The sequence below is a fragment of the Lolium rigidum genome, chromosome 4 (genome assembly GCF_022539505.1).
Source record: "Lolium rigidum isolate FL_2022 chromosome 4, APGP_CSIRO_Lrig_0.1, whole genome shotgun sequence".
NCBI lineage: Eukaryota > Viridiplantae > Streptophyta > Magnoliopsida > Poales > Poaceae > Lolium > Lolium rigidum.
Genome location: NC_061511.1, coordinates 28,726,274 through 28,733,936, shown reverse-complemented (window position 1 = coordinate 28,733,936; position 7,663 = coordinate 28,726,274). Strand labels below are relative to the sequence as shown.

General features: G+C 47.5%; 1 long non-coding RNA gene across 1 annotated transcript; it reads right to left on the bottom strand.

Annotated features, from left to right (window-relative positions):
- Nucleotides 1–835: 835 nt before the first annotated feature.
- Nucleotides 836–2,267, bottom strand: LOC124707313. The gene is made up of 3 exons (XR_007004800.1): nt 2,026–2,267; nt 1,004–1,056; nt 836–906 (listed from the first exon to the last, which is right to left on the bottom strand). It is a non-coding gene; the product is annotated as an uncharacterized LOC124707313 (long non-coding RNA).
- Between the last annotated feature and the right edge of the window lie 5,396 nt (nt 2,268–7,663).

Below are 7,663 nucleotides of genomic sequence, written 5' to 3'. Positions count from 1 at the left end.
TAAGGATCTAAATTCAATAAACTAGCAGTTAAAACAAATGATAAGGAAGTAATTTGCTGCTGCAAACATGACAGTCTTGTGGTTGAATTAGGAACCTATGCGAAATTTCACTCTGAGATAAGAACAACTTCAGTACCCACCAGACCGTGTCAAAATTTAACTAGGACTGTTTAACTAAGAAGAAAATAAAATCTCTCAGAGCAACTGCAGATTAAACCATACACAACACTAATTAGAGGGAGAGGATAAATTTGCAATAAGACAATTAAATAATGAAGAATCGATAATCCTTTCTCAATACTTTCTGTGATTCCCCTACTCACAAACTTCTTTCGGGATGCTGAAGATATTGCAGAAGTGACAACATGGCAAACCAGAAATCGCGATCAAGGGCATAGATTGGGCCGCACCTCTGGAAGTTATTGGAACCATTGAGGAGTGAAGAAAATTTCCCGGCAAACTTCCTTGCGAGGTAAAGGAAGGGATTCTCAAAGTTGTAGTTGCTCTTGGGCTTGGCAGAGATTTCATAGTACCGCAGGTTCTCCATCATGTGGAATGTGAGTTGTTTGGCTTTAACCTGCCTCTTTTTCACATCAACCTTGCTCTCACCGGGAACAATGTGGATGTTCTCACACACCTTGCTTGAGAATAACTAGACATCAGAACTCAGAGGCATACTTTAAACATTTACTAAAGAAGATTACAATAGAAGCAGACCTACACAAGTCTCTACGCCAAGTAGGAGAATTCTTGTAAGTCAGCCTTGAAGTGGCATCGAACAGAATGATCCCATGAACATATAATGCCCCTGGGAGAGGAGAGGAGCCGGCAATAGCTTTACCTAAATGGGTGTGGCCATTGTTGTTCATGTGCGAGGTGCACTGGCGCCCGGTTGAGGAAGATGACCTATAACATAACAAGGGCAACATTATTGTCCTACTAGTGAAATACAATGAACATAATAACAGGAAATGCACAGTTAAAGGGGGGGGGGGGGGATCACCTGAGGAGCCTCCAAAACTCCAAATACTCACAGTCTCCAAAGTTAGGAGGAACCTAAAAGAGATTTAAAAATATAATAGGAATCGTTGAAGTCAGAAATCCAACAGAAAATAAAAGCTCCATCGGGTGGCAATATATATACTGCAAAAATATCTATCAAGTGATTTTGTTGAACTCGAATGTCAAAATATGAATGCAACACAGGCTCGTGTACATCAGTATTATGATGGATATAAAAAATCTTTCCAACAGTTTATATTAGAAAAAATTTGAGTGCTCCAATAAATCTGCACCCATGACATATGTACAGAGTGCAGAAAAAATTCATGTAAACAGATGATTTTGAACAAAATGAGGAGTGTCAGGCAAATATGAATCAGACTTGAATTAATTCATAAAATGATTGCAGCTAAAAGATTCCATTGAAGCGCGTTCACACACAAGTTTGATAAGAAATTGGTGCCCATGTACTTGGCAATCCAGGGTATGTAACTACGTCAGATGTTTACATCTGAAAGCCAATTGGTACCATATAAATAGGTGTATTCAGCTATGACTGATACTGAATAAGAACTGATACTGTAATAGGACACGGTTCAGAAACTAATACGACAGTACAAGTTGCTGCCAGAGGCAGAGCTGAGAGCTCGCGCTGCCTCGACGGACCAGCGCAAGCCGGCAACCGCGAGCAGCACGACACAATGCCGCCATCCGCCGATCTCGGCAGCTCACCTTAACTCTCGCTAGTATCACATAAACAAGAACCGAGCAATGTTGTTTACTTAATCGTGATGTAACATTATCCATTGTCCATAAAAGGGTGTACACTACTCCAGCTAAAAACTAGCGTAGTACTTAGCTAGCACATGATATCATGATAACACGTGTGACTTCTCCAGTTAATTAAGGAGATGGATTCTTGCCTAATACTACTCCAGCTATCTCACGTCCTAGTCCTAGTGCCAGCGCCTAGCTGTTATATGTATAAATTACCACAACATCAACGCCGGAAAGTACTCGTACCTGAGAGCTGTAAGGCCTCCGCGCGCCGGACGAATGACCAGAAGTCTAGATCTCCTCATCAAGGTAGATGTGCAGGCGTGCAACAGCCCGCATCTTGGTCAGGCCCTCCTTCCTGGTCGAGGTAGATGTGCAGGCCCTCCTTCCTGGTCGAGGTAGATGTGCAGCAGCCCGCATCTCCTCGTGCTGTCGCGCCACCGGAACCGCCCGATGCAGACAAAGGAGGCCCTTTTCCTCTTCGCCTCCCCTTCTCCTTTCTAGCCGGTGAGGTGTCGAGGAGGCACTACCACCCGGTGTGTCAGGGAGGTGGTGGAGGGCGCCAGATGCGCAGCGGGGTGGACAGCACCACCAGTCTGTCGTCGTCATTGGAGGCCCACAGCAGGTTGGCCTCCTTGCCGCGGAACTGAACGCCGGCGATGGGGCCAGCCATACCCCATAGGATGTCTGGGAGGAGCAGCTGCTGCTGCTGTTGCACGAGGGCGGTCTTGTTCGTCGTCCATGGCGGCCGGCAAGGGCGACGTACGCTAGGTTTTGGGCGCGGGATTGGGATTGAGGGTGTGGGATGGCGGCGGATGTAGAGGATTTGACCCGGGGAGAGAAGCCGGCGAGGCTAGGGAGGCTCCGGTGAAGGAATTGGTTGGTCGGCGGCGGAGAGAGGGAGAGAGAGCGAGATAGAGGACGCAGGCTCGATGGAGAGAAGGGATCGGGCTAGAATGCTGGAGATTGATCTTGATTCCTAATTAATCTAGCAGGTGAGCGGACGCGCAGTTGATTGGCTCCGACTTAATAATCTCTACCTAATAAATCCCGCTAATCTCTCCTTTCACCTTCCTAGTTTTCAGTCCAATGCATTAGTTGTAGCTCTATTAATTCATGGTCACGGTTTTATTGTGGGGGAGAAGAAAACCTCGAGGCTACCACCACCATGGCTGGCAACTTTGTGCTCCGTGACATGCATATCGGAAGTTCAATTCTATCTTTATTATTACCTTGCCCAGAAGGCTCCCCAATGACGACGCCGCCGCAAACTCTGCCTTCAATGGCATAAGGCCTTCAAGGCTTCAACCACATGATCCATCGACTAAAGAACCACTCTCGTGCGTTGGGAGAAGAGAGAGCTGGGACCGCGAAGACCGGCGCTTGGGGAGGCGAAGTTGGGAGTCGGTGGCTCGCTGCCGCTCCTCGCCATTGTGCAGCCTTGCCTCTTCATGGAAGTAGGGCCGCCACCGCTCGCCATGTTCAGTTGCATATGACTCCTCTTGCCGTTGGACCCTAGCAAAAGTTGTCACTCAATCTTTCCCTTAGCCCACGTTTCTTGAACAACACTAAAAAAAATTCAGCACAAATAGATCCTAGATTTTCACCCGAGGTTTGTGTTGTTGTGCATGTTTTCTCAGAGATCTTGCATCTTATAAACGAGAATGTAGATACCTGTTTAACGTGATTTATGTTAACTGTGATAACAAAGATGTCCCGAAGCTTGTGAGGCCCATGGCCATGACCATGCCATCAGCGACAATGGATCAGATACATCGTAATTAAAGTCACATCAAATCACTACTTTTGTATGAAAAACTAGTGTATTTTCATTTTGCGGGATGTCCAACGTCGGAACACATGAAGCGGCGTCGAAAAACCATCTGATAACAAACCTCTTTCAACTTTCCTATTCACCGGTAACCTTCTATACTCACATTAGGACTCAATGTCAAACAACTAGGGTTTTTAACAAAGGAAGCTTCGGCCCGATCGCTGTGGTCGGACGGGGCCAGAACTTATAGTTTGTAGGAGACAAGATCTCGGTTCTCTTTGGTACTTGTTGGGATCTGCACTACCACGAATCGTTGATGCGGTCTCGCCAAATTAACCAAAACGTCGTGAGGCGCATTGACAGTGGAATGTGATTATGGGCAGCACAATTTCAGTGTATGGCATGTAACTATTTAATTTTTAAATAAATAGGGCTAAATCGCGCCGAACTTTTTTTAAAAGAAATAAATTGGTTAAAATCGATTAGAACTATACCTTGGCATTAAGAAAACACCGAAGAGTGTGTAAGTTCAAAGTTATTGAGTCCTTTCATTAAGGACCCAAGTTCACGAACAAACACACCGCACCATCCACTCACCTACACAGGGGCGGACCTAGAACAAAAACTATCCGGTGTCACTCTGCAAGTCCACACCATTTTTCTTCCGAATTTAGGGGTGTCACCCACTAGAAATAGCTTGAATATTACAAACAAAACAACTTTTACCCGGGGTCATGTGACCCCTGGTAGCAAAACGTAGGTCCGCCCCTGCACCTACACACATGTCTTCGAGTTTTCTTCTCATAAAACTTTGTTGCTTACTGAAGCACTCGATGACCTAAATAATCAATCCAAAGATCATTTCTGGATACATTATTTTACAGGGCTTCAACTGAATGGATGAGATTCACCCATCTTGGTCAAATCATCGATATAATGGAATTACAAAAATTTAAATCTTGTAAAAAAATATAGATTTTCGAATCAAACTTTGGTTTCACATTCGTCCTACCAAAAAGGGTCAGCACATACATATGCCCCAGCGACGCCACACTCGAGGTCGGCGCCGGCATCGGCAATCTCACGGCCTGGCTGACAAAGTCACCACCGTCGAGATCAACCCGCGCATGGCGGAAACAATCATGGCCAGCGCCGCCGCGCTCGACCTCGCCCAAAGGCTCACGGTCTGTATCTGCCGGCGCGCTTGATGAAATTCCTAAACTCAAGTAACGAGCGAAAATTTATGTCCCTATATTGTTTCAAATGCCAGGTGATCCACGACGACACAGTGGATGCCAACTTCCCGGAGTTTCGACGTCCGCGCTGGAACACGTCGCATAAGCCCACACGGCAAGAGCACAAGACTCAGTGCCCTGCATCCCACCAGGAGACCTTGTCCACCGGAGGCAATGGTGTCGGGGAAGGAGTTCCAAATTTGGAGAGAGGAGAGAGAAAGGAGGAGGGACACAAGAGGGAAAAAAGGAATAGGGAAACAAAGATGGTATGGTGGCCCACATCCACCAGCGAACGCAAACGACAGGGTGACAGGACATTTAGCCACATCATCACTGCAGTGAGGCCACGGCGGTTAAACCGCTATTAGTCGTCTATATAAGCTATTTTATTTGTTACTCCATATCCTAGAAACGTACCTACTTAAAAAAATTAGTAGTACAAGTGGTACTGACCAGTAATGTTAGCCTCAGTTATGGTAGTTTCTCGTAATTTACTCTCTACTGTCCCCTCCATTTCATTCAATATACAGTACATTGGTCACAAAATTAAATTAATTGTACGGTTGACTGACCGGGTCACATTTCTGCACTTCCAAGATGAGTTTGCTTTTAGTATTTCCTAGGCGAATTAATTGCTGCTTCCGAATGAATAAAACTCAAGATATGTGTTCTGTTTGATTACACAGCTACCAACTCCCTCTCTGCCGCGGAATATAACGGACCTTTGGGTGGCCACCGCACTTGTCCTTGGGGACGAGCACAGCTGCCGTCCCGGCCGGCTACATGTCACCACGCGCTCCACAAGAATGCGGTCGAACCTGCCCATGCATGCCGCCACGCCGGAGCTCGCAATAACAGAAAACATGCATATGTCAAAATCAAACAAACGCCACCATGACTTGGAAATGTCAAAAAGGAACACACCTATAAACGTATTCATTTTTCAGATGATGTAAAATCTAATAAATTGGAAGGCTACCCAGTAACTCAACAATTGGTTGCCTTTCACTAGTTCTTAATTATCAACTTACACATCATGGAGCAGAGTATACTAGCAGTTGTATACTATGAAGCCACACTTATCCACATACTACCGACAACAAGTATCCATCATATACATGCATAAACAAGAAGCAGAGACTAATCTCCATACGGTGGACATGGCAAATTCCTTTGAAATATAGCTACAGGCAGCACCAAATAAGTAGATAAGAAATCACAGATTTCTATCACAACATCTAACAACAGATCGATCAGCCAAAGTGACTCTAGACATGAGAATATTGCCCAGTTCTGAAAGTTCATGCTAGAAAAAAATAAAAGAATTACTACTGTCCAGGCATAGGCAAGTAAATTACACCTATTATGGGGTTTTGACTAATTTGAAATTCTTCTGCTACCAATAGTTTTTTATCAAGATTTCGTTGTACAACATAGCAGCAGATAGAGGAGTGTATCTGCAGTAGGGAGAAAAAAAAAACCTTTGAATGTCGATGTTCAGAGCACAGGACACTAGGGTCTAAACTGGGAATTAAATCCTTGCATCGAGGTAGAACAGCTAACAGGTGGTTGTCGTGTGTTCTCACCTTGCGGTCGAGGAACTTGAGGAGGTCGAGCGGCACGGCGTGGTAGCGGTCGTAGACGGGCCCGACGACGGCCTTGACGGTGCCCTCGACGTGGTCGACGCTGGGGCGGAGCGGCCCCGCGCCCTGCTTGGCGTAGGCGTAGGCCGCGGCCGCCAGCACGACCGCCTGCGCCGCCGCCTGCTGCACGAACTCGAGGTACCTGAGCCTGGCCTCCTCCTCCTCGGGCGTCCTCTCCACCGTCACCTCCTCCTCCTGCACAGCCCAAACCGCAGATCAGCGAACTGGGTCGGGGGAAGAAACCAAGGGAAATCGGAACGAGAGGAAAAGATACGCTGCTCCATTGGTATGATACTGAAGAAGCACAACAGATGATTAACATCGGGCAAATGTATATATGACAAAGCAGAATGCGGCGTCAGCATGATGTGCTGCTGCACTCACTGGATGTGATAGACAGTAGCTAAAAGCATTCATTTCGCCTCACCAAAATATGAAGAGGGTAACGAAGCAATTCCAACAAAAACCAGCTCAATTTGACCGTGTACAGGTGAAATTCGAACCACCATGCCACGCAGTACTAGTATGAAAGCCAAGAGTGAGTAATCTACAGCAATGTAGCGTGCAGCAGAAGCCCAGCAAATACGGCCTGATACAAAATTCGGTAGTGTCAATTCTATGGCGAGAAAAGGGGGAAGATTTCGACCTTAATTTGGGTGGCGAGAGGTGCTGTTGGAGGTGGGGCTTGGCCGTGCAGGTCGTGGACGCTCCCCATCCGGCTCTCACGACGGCCGCGACCATGGCGCCGTGAAGACAGACGCCGGCCGGCGAGGCAGGCGCAGCGGCGAGCTTGGAGGTTTCCGTGTAGGATCCGACGAAGGGTGAATAGACGGCTACGTCCAGCCGCAGCGCGTGATAATTGGGCACCGACGGCCTGCCGGCTCGCAGCAGTTGGGCACGGACTCTCCGGCAGCGGCAGGGGAGTAGCTAGGGTTTGCGCGGCGAGGCGCGGGCGTCCGCCGGGAAAGTGAGCGGCGCTTGATGTTTTGTGGTGAGCGGCAGCGGTGGCTTGGGGGGCGGGCTGGAGTAGATGCGGGAGATGGAGGTGGGGGTTGGGTACGGCGAGCGGCGAGCGGCGGCGTGGGGAATCGATTGAGGAGAGAAAGGAGGGAGGGGAATCGATTGAGTGTCCGTTTCTTTTTTCTTTTTTTTTTTTGTTTTTGTTTTGCTCGTTTCCCCTTTCCTCTGTGGGCTGCGTTTGCGCGCGGAAAAAGGAGAGGCCACCCGAACCG